General features: G+C 44.0%; 1 protein-coding gene across 1 annotated transcript in view; it reads left to right on the forward strand.

The window, feature by feature from the left end:
• The window catches only part of LOC121536639 (inactive dipeptidyl peptidase 10-like), a 346,281-nt gene that overhangs the window by 135,191 nt on the left and 197,490 nt on the right, over window positions 1–13,600 (forward strand). The gene's annotated exons all lie outside the window — the stretch shown is intronic.

A 13,600-nucleotide genomic window follows, 5' to 3' on the forward strand; every position in this document is an offset into this window, starting at 1 on the left:
TATGGCCAAGACCAAAGAGCTGTCAAAGGACACCAGAAACAAAATTGTAGACCTGCACCAGGCTGGGAAGACTGAATCTGCAATAGGTAAGCAGCTTTGTTTGAAGAAATCAACTGTGGGAGCAATTATTAGGAAATGGAAGACATACAAGACCACTGATAATCTCCCTCGATCTGGGGCTCCACGCAAGATCTCACCCCGTGGGGTCAAAATGATCACAAGAACGGTGAGCAAAAATCCCAGAACCACACGGGGGGACCTAGTGAATGACCTGCAGAGAGTTGGGACCAAAGTAGCAAAGCCTACCATAAGTAACACACTACGCCGCCAGGGACTCAAATCCTGCAGTGTCAGACGTGTCCCCCTGCTTAAGCCAGTACATGTCCAGGCCCGTCTGAAATTTGCTAGAGTGCATTTGGATGATCCAGAAGAGGATTGGGAGAATGTCATATGGTCAGATGAATCCAAAATATAACTTTTTGGTAAAAACTCAACTCGTCGTGTTTGGAGGACAAAGAATGCTGAGTTGCAACCAAAGAACACCATACCTACTGTGAAGCATGGGGGTGGAAACATCATGCTTTGGGGCTGTTTTTCTGCAAAGGGACTAGGACGACTGATCTGTGTAAAGGAAAGAATGAATGGGGCCATGTATCGTGAGATTTTGAGTTAAAACCTCCTTCCATCAGCAAGGGCATTGAAGATGAAACGTGGCTGGGTCTTTCAGCATGACAATGATCCCAAACACACCGCCCGGGCAACGAAGGAATCATTTCAAGGTCCTGGAGTGGCCTAGCCAGTCTCCAGATCTCAACCGCATAGAAAATCTTTGGAGGGAGTTGAAAGTCCGTGTTGCCCAGCGACAGCCCCAAAACATCACTGCTCTAGAGGAGATCTGCATGGAGGAATGGGCCAAAATACCAGCAACAGTGTGTGAAAACCTTGTGAAGACTTACAGAAAACGTTTGACCTGTGTCATTGCCAACAAAGGGTATATAACAAAGTATTGAGAAACTTTTGTTATTGACCAAATACTTATTTTCCACCATAATTTGCAAATAAATTCATTAAAAATCCTACAATGTGATTTTCTGGATTTTCTTTTCTCATTTTGTCTGTCATAGGTAACGTGTACCTATGATGAAAATTACAGGCCTCTCTCATCTTTTTAAGTGGGAGAACTTGCACAATTGGTGGCTGACTAAATACTTTTTTCCCCACTGTAGTCCTAAATATTTCTAAAACTAAAAGCATAGTTTTTGGGACAAATCATTCACTAAACCCTAAACCTCAACTAAATCTTGTAATACATAATGTGGAAATTGAGAAAGTTGAGGTGACTAAACTGCTTGGAGTAACCCTGGATTGTAAACTGTCATGGTCAAAATATGTTGATACATTAGTAGCTAAGATGGGGAGAAGTCTGTCCATAATAAAGCGCTGCTCTGCCTTCTTAACAACACCATCAACAAGACAGGTTTTACAGGCCCTAATTTTGTCGCACCTGTTCAGTTGTGTGGTCAGGTGCCACAAAGAGGGACCTCAGAAAATTACAATTGGCTCAGAACAAGGCAGCATGGCTGGCCCTTAAATGTAGACGGAGAGCTAACATTAACAATATGCATGTAATCTCTCATGACTCAAAGTGGAGGAGAGATTGACTTCATCACTACTTGTTTTCGTAAGAAGTTTTGACATTCTGAATGCACTGAGGTGTCTGTTTAAACTACTAGCACACAGCTTGGACACCCATGCATACCCCACAAGGCATCCCACCAAAGGTCTCTTCACAATCCCCAAGTCAAGAACATACTATGGGAGGTGCACAGTACTACATAGAGCCATGGCTACATGGAACTCTATTCCACATTCGGTAACTGATGCAAGCAGTAGAATCAGATTAAAATCAAAACAGATTAAAGTACACCTTATGGAACAGCAGGGACTGTGAAGAGAGACATACATAGGCACAGACACACATACACATAATAAGACACACACTCCACACACACGTACACATGTTGTATTGTAGATATGTGATAGTAGAGTAGTGACCTGAGGGAACACACTTAATGTGTTGTGAAAAGTGTTATGAAATGTAATTTCATGTAATATTTTAAATTGTATATAATTGCCTTAATGTTGCTGGAACCTAGGCAGCAGCTAATGGGTATCCTTAATAAATTCAAATACAAATCAGTGACGTCACCTGCTCTGAAACCTAGAAGTAGTAGTTTCCCTTGCGCTGAAAAAGCCACAGCTTTGTGGAGCGATAAGTAGCAATCCTTTGTGGGTGACAGTTGTCAATGTGTTCAGAGGGTCCCTGGTTCGAGCTCAAGTTGGGGCAAGGAAAGGGAAGCGACACTGTTACAGTACATACAGAATCACACAACCATTCACAGAAAATCAGAGGGAAAATCTCTAATTTATCAGTGGTTCCCATGTAATGCAGGCAGGCTAAGCAAACAAGATATTTCTGAGCTGGTATTTATGACAGCAGGAGGGACCATATTTAGTTTACAAACTAAGATGAAAGAAAGATATGATTCGATCGGTGTCCAGATATCACTAATGCTACATGAGTTACAGAGAGGGCAGTACAGACTACTTTTCTAAGTATAACTTGAGGACCCAGGTGAGGAGGGACACAATCTTGTTGGCCATCAGGTCCTCTGCAGCCATTTCCTGCACCCTCATGGACACGGTGTTGTGGTAGAGCATGAAGAACCTGTCAAGGTGTTGTAATGTGTTGGGAAGCATTACACCAGTGTCATTGCTCACTGTGGCCTCCAGCCTTGCCCAGGGCGCGCTGCAGCACTATCCACAGTTGCTTGGCCAAGTCCTCCAACAGGCCCTGCACCTTGCCAAAGTAGTTTCGAAGAGGTTCATGATGTGCGTGTAATGGTGCAGCTGGCCATACCTGAAAATATATTCTTCAAATTCTCCATGACTGAGGCTAGCTGACTGTGTTCCATCCCAGCATATTTTACATCCTTCAGGTTCTCAATGGTGTTGATGGTTTGCCTCCAGTCGCTGCTGACTTTAGGGAGTTCTGGATGTCCTTCACGTCCCCAAGGACATTGTGGAGCTGACGGAGGCCTGAACGGACCCCATATCTAACTGGGAGTGGATTGCAGCCTGGAGAGTGGGGACAGACAATTGTAAATGGTTCAAATAGGGTTTTGCATTACTCAAATGGCAGTACAGATTCACAGAATGCAGCCAATGTCAAAGCTAAATAAATTATTTATACCATCAGTCGTGCTTCTACTAAAACTCACAGCACAGCCATTGGTTAGGCAATACACAAGTACGTTTTTGATCAGCAAGAGTAGAGCGGTTCGGGGCTCAGGGTTGGAATAGCCATTGCAGTGTGTAATGCAGCCTAGTTTTATTTACACCATCCCAACAGCTATCTTAGAAATATAACTTTGCTGTGTGCTTAGCAGGTGAATTATTCATTTTCTAATGATTATGCTAGCTAGTTAGCTAGCTATGGCTCCATAGAGACTCAAGCTAATGTTAGCTAGCTAGCTAGCTTAAAAATAGCTTGCAAAATAACTTTACCTACAGTGCCTTGCAAAAGTATTCATCCCCTTGGCGTTTTTCCTATTTTGTTGCATTACAACCTGTAATTTAAATAGATTTTTATTTGGATTTCATGTAATGGACATACACAAAATAGTCCAAATTGGTGAAGTAAAATGAAAAAAATTACTTGTAAAAATAATTTCTAAAAAATAAATAACGGAAATGTGGTGTGTGTATATGTATTCACCCCCTTTGCTATGAAGCCCCTAAATAAGATATGGTGCAACCAATTACCTTCAGAAGTCACATAATTAGTTAAATAATGTCTACCTGTGTGCAATCTAAGTGTCACATGATCTCAGTATATATACACCTGTTCTGAAAGGCCCCAGAGTCTGCAACACCACTAAGCAAGGGGCACCACCAAGCAAGCGGCATCATGAAGACCAAGGAGCTCTCCAAACAGGTCAGGGACAAAGTTGTGGAGAAGTACAGATCAGGATTGGGTTATAAAAAAATATCCGAAACTTTGAACATCCCACGGAGAACCATTAAATCCATTATTAAAATTTTTTAAGAATATGGCACCAAAACAAACCTGCCAAGAGAGGGCCGCCCACCAAAACTCACGGACCAGGCAAGGAGGGCTTTAATCGGAGAGGCAACAAAGAGACCAAAGATAGCTCCACAGCGGAGATTGGAGTATTTGTCGTAGGACCACTTTAAGCCATACACTCCACAGAGCTGGGCTTTACGGAAGAGTGGCCAGATCAAAGGCATGTGGGAGACTCCCCAAACATATGGAAGAAGGTACTCTGGTCAGATAAGACTAAAATGTAGCTTTTTGGCCATCAAGCAAAACGCAATGTCTGGCAAAACGTGTTGGGCATCACCCCGAGAACACTATCCACACAGTGAAGCATGGTGGTGGCAGCATTATGCTCTGTTGATGTTTTTCATCGGCAGGGACTGGGAAACTGGTCAGAATTGAAGGAATGATGGCGCTAAATACAGGGAAATTCTTGAGGTGAAACCTGTTTCTGTCTTCCAGAGATTTGAGACTGGGACAGAGGTTCACCTTCCAGCAGGACAATGACCCTAAGCATACTGCTAAAGCAACACTCAAGTGGTTTAAGGGGAAACATGTAAATGTATTGGAATGGACTAGTCAAAGCCCAGACCGCAATCCAATTGAGAATCTGTGGTATGACTTAAAGATTGCTGTACACCAGCGGAACCCATCCAACTTGAAGGAGCTGGAGCAGTTTTGCCTTGAAGAATGGGCTAAAAGCTTATAGAGACATACCCCAAGAGACTTGCAGATGTAATTGCTGCAAAAGGTGGCTCTACAAAGTATTGACTTTGGGGGGGTGAATAGTTATGCATGCACAAATCTTCAGTTTTTTTGTCTTGTTTCTTGTTTTGCATCTTCAAGGTGGTAGGCATGTTGTGTAAATCAAATGATACAACCCCCCCCCAAAATCCATTTTAATTCCAGGTTGTAAGGCAACAAAATAGGAAAAATGCCAAGGGGGGTGAATACTTTCGCAAGCCACTGTAATCGATTTTGGTAGCTAGTATTAAACTACAATATTTGAGTTATAAAATCTTAACAGTGAATTGGACAATAGCTTCCATAAATGTATACAAAGAAAAAATATTGTCACCTAGCCATAAAATAAAGACATTTCAACTTGCATGCCATGACAGCTGACAGCTGGGCTTCATTGTTGGACTCGTGATAACCTGGTAACGCACCATCCGCTCAAGAAAAAAACGGCTCAGATGTATACTAACGCATTATGAGCCTTTTATGTGCTCCAAGTGACTTTGAGACAAGGCTATTTGAAGGATTACCACTGTTTTAATGCCCATGTGAGCTGTCACCAACCTACCAGTGTAGGGTTTGCTGGTCTATGAAAACCTCATCTAATTAGTTAGAAGAAACAGGCCCCACCACCCAGAGCTCCTGCTTTCTCGCTCGATCTCCTTGCTTGCAAATCGTTGTCTGCACATCTACAAATGTTTTTGTCATGTCAGGGCGCTAAAGTGCTGCCAAAAGTCTGAGTGAGCGAAATTGACATGTGCAGGGCTACAGATGCAATTATTGCTGTCAAATATGAACTTAGAATGTGATTACAAATACAAATTAGTTTTTGTTCATGTTCACAACTCATCAGTTACACATTTGAGAATGTGTTTACAACTACATATTATTATTTCATGTTCACAACTCATCAGTTACACACTTGCAAATGTTGTTTACAACTACATATCTATTCTGCACGCTCAAATCATTATGTCAATGATTTACCTCCATAAAATATGATCTAAAACATTGTTAAAAATGTACAAGAAGTTTGCACACCGTCTTGTTCCCTTTGCTTACATGTAAAACATTTATAATGGAGAAAATACCAACCAGTTTTTCACTTGGTTAAAACTCCTTTCAATTACCTTCAAACATCACCCAACTCATGGACTATGTAGTTAACCATGTTATTTCAATATTTCGTGAGTCATATTGTACTTTTGCACATTACATGCCTGAATTAACAGGGTAGAATGATGAGACGGAGAAAAGGTAGTAGTGTTCAGTATCAGACATTTCCTAGATTGAAGAAGAAACATCCAAGACCTCACGATCACACTAACGCTCCCCATTGACGTCACAGGTCCCCTAGTGGCGGTAACCATATGCATTACTTTCAATGCAAATACCCAGAAGGCCTAGAATATGATACAAGGGATGGCTCTATAAAATAACAAACTAAATAAAACATCAAAAATATAACCATACATGTTTGTGTGCGTCACACCAATGATGTCACATCCTTTGATGTGTGTGTGTGTGTGATATTCCACCAGGCGGTTAACAAAGGCATATATCAACATGGTAAATTCACATTTCCTCAATTGCCTTCTCCAGTCCCCAAACTTCAGAGGTTAGGCCTGTCCTTTCAATACACGGACATCAGTAATATTAATCTCTGATTCAAAAATGTTTGGAGAAATTATCTGCACATTCACTCAGCAGTCCGATGAAAGGACTACTGCTGGTCATTTGATGCGTCTGATGTTTTTGTGCCCAGAGCAAAACCTTTGAAAAACACAAATTGCAGAGCAAATCAACCATTTTGATGTCAAACTTCATGACAGCAGGGTTCTGAAATTAGTGTTGATATGCAAATGTCCCTACAACAGGAAATTATGTTGCTCCACGGTGTCTTTAGATGAATGTCATGCCACTGTGGTGGAATGTGCACAAAGACGTGTGGAGATATAAAAATTAGCGTGACAGATATAAATGAATGGAAATACATGCTGCAATTGTATTTCCCGTTGACTTAAAAACAAAAGGCAAACCTTGCCAATGGGAATAAAAAACCTCATGCAGCAATGGTACTGTCAAAAAACATTAGACTACATACAGAATCATACTAGTCATACCAATTGCAACTTCATTACAGTTTTATTTATGTAAGTATTTAAATTAAAACGTACAGTTTTAAGTGAAAAGGTGTTCGTATCTGTCATAGAGCTTATGTCTTCTTTGAATACCTAATCCTAGCTGTTCAAAAGTGAAATCAGACAGGGCCTCTACGTGATATGTTGTTGCGGAAAAACGTCTCTCCTTTGATGAAGTGCAGATTAATCAGATATCATGGCCCGTAGCGTCTCTGTGAAGTCAAAACCCTTCCATCAAACTCACCAGTTCAAAGCCCTTGACAATAAGTAAAAACTACAAAATCCAAGTAGATAAGAACATAAGCTTGAGACAATAACAGCACAGCACTTCTTGTCCAGTTAAGAGACTTAATTACAGGACTGTTTGTTAATAATTATGGTAATACATGGATGTGACTTGAAAGGCTAAAAGCTATGACATCATCATACACAGCTGGGTGACTTCCTGCTTACAGACGACAACAACAACAACAACAACAACAAAATTAATATTGTCCAAGTGTCACTATTGGCTGTCCCCAATGTTGGTATGACTCATGGAAAGGCATACATTGAAAGATCCGACAGTGGCAGTCTGGGCAGATATGAATTGTGTTGTTGATAACTGTAAGCAGGAAGTAGCCCCACTGTGCATTGTGACATTGTATCTCCCTGTCTATCTTAAAACACTGTGCAGGAGATGTTGTCTGGCACTGCAGAGAAAGATGAACACGCAATAAATCTATCTCACAAACCAAACCTCACTGTTTGTGAGTGTGAATGTGAATGTTTTGAGGCCTAATACAAAGAAACACCTATTGGTTTTTGTTATTGCTACAAATCCAAAGCAGTGAGTTCAACTGGGCTAGTCTTCTACATCTGAAGTTGGCCCTCCTCAAGTCTACAAGGGGATTTGACAGTACAATCATATTTTCCACCTTTAAACACACACGCACACACACACACACACACATGCGCCGAAACCCTCCTCAAAGTCAACACAGTGATTTCACTGTACAACCAACCCATTCCACCCTAAATTTGCTGTTGAATTGAATGTGGAGGAGTTCCATGGAATACCTCTGCTGTAGGCCTACGTGAATTAAAAAGACTTTCAACTGTAGAAATTCATATGCTGCTGTACTTTGGTATCACTTCAGTTCAAGGTTCTGTTTTGCTTCTTTTCTCTTCTCTCCTTTGTTATTTTGTGAAAACTCCCCCCAGCTTTAGCAAAGCAATAACCTGAAACGCACTTGATTACTCTCTGCCTGCAGGAATGACTTTGATCTTGATGCTGTAATTCAACGTATAATTCCTTGTTCCAGTGACGTGTTCTTCATATATAGCTGGATAACATGGTGTTTGAAGTACAGCAGTGAGAGGGAGGCTAGTTTAAAACAACTCAGCACATACACTGAGTGTACAAAACATTAAGAACACCTTTCTCATATTGAGTTGCACCCCACCCTTTTGTCCTCAGAACAGCCTTAATTCGTCGGGGCATTGATTCTACAAGGTGTCGAAAGCATTCCACAGGGATGCTGGCCCATGTTGACGCCAATGCTTCCCACAGTTGTGTCAAGTTGGCTGGATGTCCTTTGGGTGGTGGACCATTCTTGATACACATGGGAAACTGTTGATCGTGAAAACCCCAGCAACGTTTCAGTTCCTGACACAAACCGGTGAGCCTGGCACCTACTACCATACCTTGTTGAAAGGCACTTAAATCTTTTGTCTTGCCCATTCATCCTCTAAATGGCACACACACAATTGTCTCAAGGCTTAAAAATCCTTCTTTAACCTGTCTTCCCCCTCCTTCATCTACACTGATTGAAGTGGATTTAACAAGTGACATCAATAAGGTATCATAGATTTCACCTGAATTCACCTGGTCAGTCTATGTCATGGAAAAAGCAGGTGTTCATAATGTTTTGTGCACTCAGCAAACTTGACTTGTTGAAAATATTGTTCAAGTCATTATCAACAGCCAAACTGTATCAACATGTTTCAGTGCAAAACAACACGTTTGGTTGTATTTTGCCTACCAGAACCGTACTGTGCTGGCTCAAAGATATTCTATTTTGACATGCGTCACCAGTTCAGCTCGGTTTGGCTCAATGGTATGAAACGGGTATAACTGCTGTTTTATAGCAATCCTAATGCATAGTTTCCATTGTCCAGCATGAGAAAACTATGTGATTGGCTAACAAACAACACAATCACGTTGTCAGCCTGTCCAATGTCAATCCAAGAAGGAATGATATCCTATGGCCATAGATCTCATAGTACCCTTTAGAGCTGCCCACACATTACTTCTATGTTATATCATAGCTGTTTTCCCACACGGTAAAGAGCATGTTATGTTATATGCAACACTGATACAGCTAATGCGGGTTTTGCTCTCCTTTTGATGCAGGCTTCATTCCACTAGGACGACGAGTGGTGCACATGCAAAGGTTAAGTGGGATTTATGCTAATGCTAGAGATGCTACTAGAATGCACAGCACACAGAACAAAACAGTATTTCCCCTCTCGCTCTCCTTCTATATCTTGTCAAAACAAAGCCTGGATTAATTTACGACCTTCACGACTCACCTCCTTTAGTGTTATTCTTTATAAATCTATTTTTTGCACAATTGTGGTCGTTCTACAGTAAGTCCACGTCTCTGACATTCTGTATAGTGTAAGTAGAGTGGATCAAGTGCAATAAGTCAATATTTCAGCTTCAATTGGAGGGCCTGTTGTTTGCCCTTGAATTTATGAAGTGTTGACATCTCAGAGTTATATGTCACTGGCTTTGGTGGACTTAGTGCTTTATTGTCATTAAGTGGGAGAGGGAGGACAACAAATTAGCGTAAAATAAGAAGTCAGACAATACAAACCTGTCATTCCGACAGTCTTTGTCATGATTGAAAATGTTCAGTGTGAATGGGTTCATATAGACTCCATCTTGCTTATTATGGTTGACATGTTAATGATGTGAAGTGTCTCAAACTGATGGGTCATTCCACGTCAAAAAGCACAAGAAAGAGGATTTCAACACCCACCATCTCAGATTATTCTGAAATTATTTCTGTAGTTGAAAAACATGTAAGATTTGCATTCCTGAAACATTATTTTGTTTAAATTAAATGTTATCTCTGAGAAATTAAGCTAATTGATTGCATCCAAATTCAGATAATATTCAATATATATAGTACCCAACATCCGAGGCCAAACTTCTTCCTACCAATTAGTAAGACATGAGGAATGCCCCAAAAAATTTTTAAAACCACCCACAAACCCCTCCACACCCCATGCCAATCCCACCCTAACAACCAGTACACAGTATCAGTTCTCAACACTAGCCGGTCTCCGCCAAGTACTCCTGCCCTGAACTTTAGTCACTGTTACTAGCCGGCTACCACCCGGTTACTCTACCACGCACCTTAGAAACTGCTGCCCTATGTATATAGTCATGGAACGCTGGTCACTTCAATAATGTTTATAGACTTTTTTACCCACTTCATATGTATACACTACATGACCAAAGGTATATGGACACCTTGTAACGATCCCGGCAGTCTGAGTCGGGTCCTGTCTGTGGACTAGTTTTTCTGCTCGGGATCTCCAGTTTCCCGAGGGTTCTGGAACGCTCCGGGGAGCTCTCTTGATTTCCGCACCTGCATCCCATCAGCAATCTGCACACCTGGTCCTGATCATCACCCTTCTTAGGCTCTGGCCTAACATCCATTCCCTGCCGGATCGTTAGCCATGAACAGTAGGTTTACCAGAGTATCAGTCTTAGAGCCTAGCGTTAGTTTTGTTGTTTTTGCACCTTGTTGGTTTGTTGCTTACTTACCCCCGTTTTGTTCCATCTGCAGTCACCCGTCCGGAACCTTCATCCAACCTCTGCCTGGTGGTCGGCGGCTGCCGACCCAGGATGGGATCAACCACTGCACCCCCAACAACTAATCAACGCCGCCCGCTCTGTTCCCTGGATTATTCAGCATCACTCTTGAATTTGTAAATAAACACTCACCTTCGTTTCAACTTACCTTGTCCTGGTCTGCTTCTGGGTTCTGGCTTAGCAACTCGTGACAGAACGATCCGGCCAGTAATGAACCCAGCGGACCTGGACTCTGTTCGCCATGCCATTACCCAGCAGGAGAAGATGTTGGGCCATCATAGCACGGTACTACAGGAGATCGCGTTGTCAGTTCGGAACCTTTCTACCGGTCTGACGGAGGTCCAGAACCAACGCAAGTTTCCGGTGGAGGATCCACTACCGGTTTCACCCGTCTCGCCTGCCGCTTCTGAAGCTGTGTCCTTCCGTGAGCCCAAGGTTCCGACGCCGGATAAATATGAGGGGGAGCTGGGAAGATGCCGTTCCTTCCTTATGCAGTGTGGATTAGTGTTCGATCTACAGCCCTACTCTTATGCCACAGACAAGGCTAGGATAGCCTTTGTGATTGAGTTGCTGCGTGGTCGAGCGCTGGAGTGGGCTTCAGCCGTTTGGGAACGACAGGATCCCTGCATGGCTTCATACCAGGGGTTCACGGCCGAGATGAGGAAGCTCTTCGACCATTCCGTCCGAGGGAGGGACGCAGCTAGGCGCCTGTTTTCGCTTCGCCAAGGAACTCGCAGCGTGGCCGACTTCGTGATCGAGTTCAAGACGTTGGCTGTGGAGAGTGGGTGGAATGAGGAGGCTCTGCAAGCGGCCTTTTACCAGGGTCTGTCGGAGCAGCTCAAGGATGAGTTGATCTCCTATCCGGAGCCTAGTGACCTGGACAGCTTGGTAGCCTTGTCTATTCGGGTGGATAATCGAGTCCGAGAGCGAAGGAGGGAGAAGCAATGGGTTCCGTCCAACCGATCAGCTTCTCAGGTTCCAGTCGGGTCGTCAAACTGCGCGGCTCGCTAAAGTTGGGAGGACTTTTAGCGAGCCAGTTTCGACCTCTCAATACCTCTGTCAGACCCCGTTTCCCGGCTACCCTTATGAACAGGAATCAGAGCTTAGCGATTAACGCTTTTGTCGATTCAGGTGCCGATGGAAGCTTTCTAGATGCCGAGTTGGTGGAACAGCTGGGGCTTTCCAAGGAGCAATTGCCGGAAGCCATTGAAGCTACCACTCTGGACGGCAGTAGTCTGGCACGTATCACGATGAGGACTGAACCGGTTAAGATGCTGTTGTCGGGGAATCATTCTGAGATGATTTCATTCTTCATTCTGCCGTCTTCCCATGTTCCTCTGGTCCTTGGATACCCCTGGCTGAAGGAACACAATCCCACGTTCGATTGGGTGACGGGCAAGGTAACGAGTTGGAGCCTTGATTGTCATGCTAACTGTCTCAAGACTGCCTGCCCCATTCGGTTCCCAGTCAGGTGATTGAGGCTAAACCCCCAGATTTGTCCCTGGTTCCCGAGACATATCACGATTTGGGGGAAGTTTTCAGTAAGCAGAAGGCTCTGTCACTCCCTCCCCACCGACCATATGATTGTGCCATCAACCTGTTCCCTGGAGCTGTCTACCCCAAGGGAAGGTTATACAGTATCTCCCGACCTGAACGTGAGGCTTTGGAGACCTACATCAAGGAGTCCCTAGCTGCTGGTCTCGTTCGTCCCTCGTCATCACCCCTGGGGGCAGGATTCTTCTTTGTGGGTAAGAAGGATGGCTCTCTTCGACCGTGTATTGATTATCGGGGGTTGAATGACATCACGGTCAAGAACAAGTATCCCCTGCCCTTGATGAGTTCTGCCTTCGACTCCTTACAGGGTGCTACGGTGTTCACCAAGCTAGACCTACGCAATGCGTATCACATGGTCCGGATCAGAGAGGGGGACGAGTGGTTGACGGGTTTCAATACACCGATGGGTCACCTGGTATCAGGTGATGCCGTTTGGACTGACCAATGCTCCAGCGGTATTCCAGAGTATGGTGAACGGCGTCCTGAGAGATATGATCGGTCTCTTTGTGTTTGTTTACCTGGATGACATTCTGATCTTCTCGAAGGAACCTTCCGACCACGTCCAGCATGTCCGGCAGGTTCTGCAGCGATTGTTGGAGAATCGCCTGTTCGTGAAGGCCGAGAAGTGCGAGTTTCACGCCCACACGACATCCTTTCTCGGGTACATCATCTCCAGGGGAGAGATTAGGATGGACCAGGAGAAGGTTAGAGCGGTTCTGGAATGGGCCCAGCCCGGTACGAGATTGCAGCTCCAGAGATTTTTGGGGTTTGCGAATTTCTACCGCAGATTCATCCGGGATTACAGCCGTGTGGCCGCTCCGTTAACTGCCTTGACTTCCAGTATCAGGACCTTCAAGTGGAATCCGGAGGCGGATCGAGCGTTTCTGGATTTGAAGAGGCGATTCACCAACGCTCCGATTCTCTCTCAACCGGACACGGCCCGTCAGTTCGTCGTTGAAGTGGACGCGTCTGATGTGGGAGTTGGCGCCATCCTGTCGCAGCGATGCTCCACGGACAGTAAACTCCATCCCTGCGCCTACTACTCTCGTCGCCTTTCGCCTGCGGAGAGGAATTACGATGTGGGTAACCGGGAGCTTCTCGCGGTGAAACTTGCCTTGGAGGAGTGGCGCCACTGGTTGGAGGGGGCGGAGCAACCGTTTATTGTCTGGACTGACCACA

This window comes from Coregonus clupeaformis, chromosome 23 (assembly GCF_020615455.1).
Source record: "Coregonus clupeaformis isolate EN_2021a chromosome 23, ASM2061545v1, whole genome shotgun sequence".
Taxonomy (NCBI): domain Eukaryota; kingdom Metazoa; phylum Chordata; class Actinopteri; order Salmoniformes; family Salmonidae; genus Coregonus; species Coregonus clupeaformis.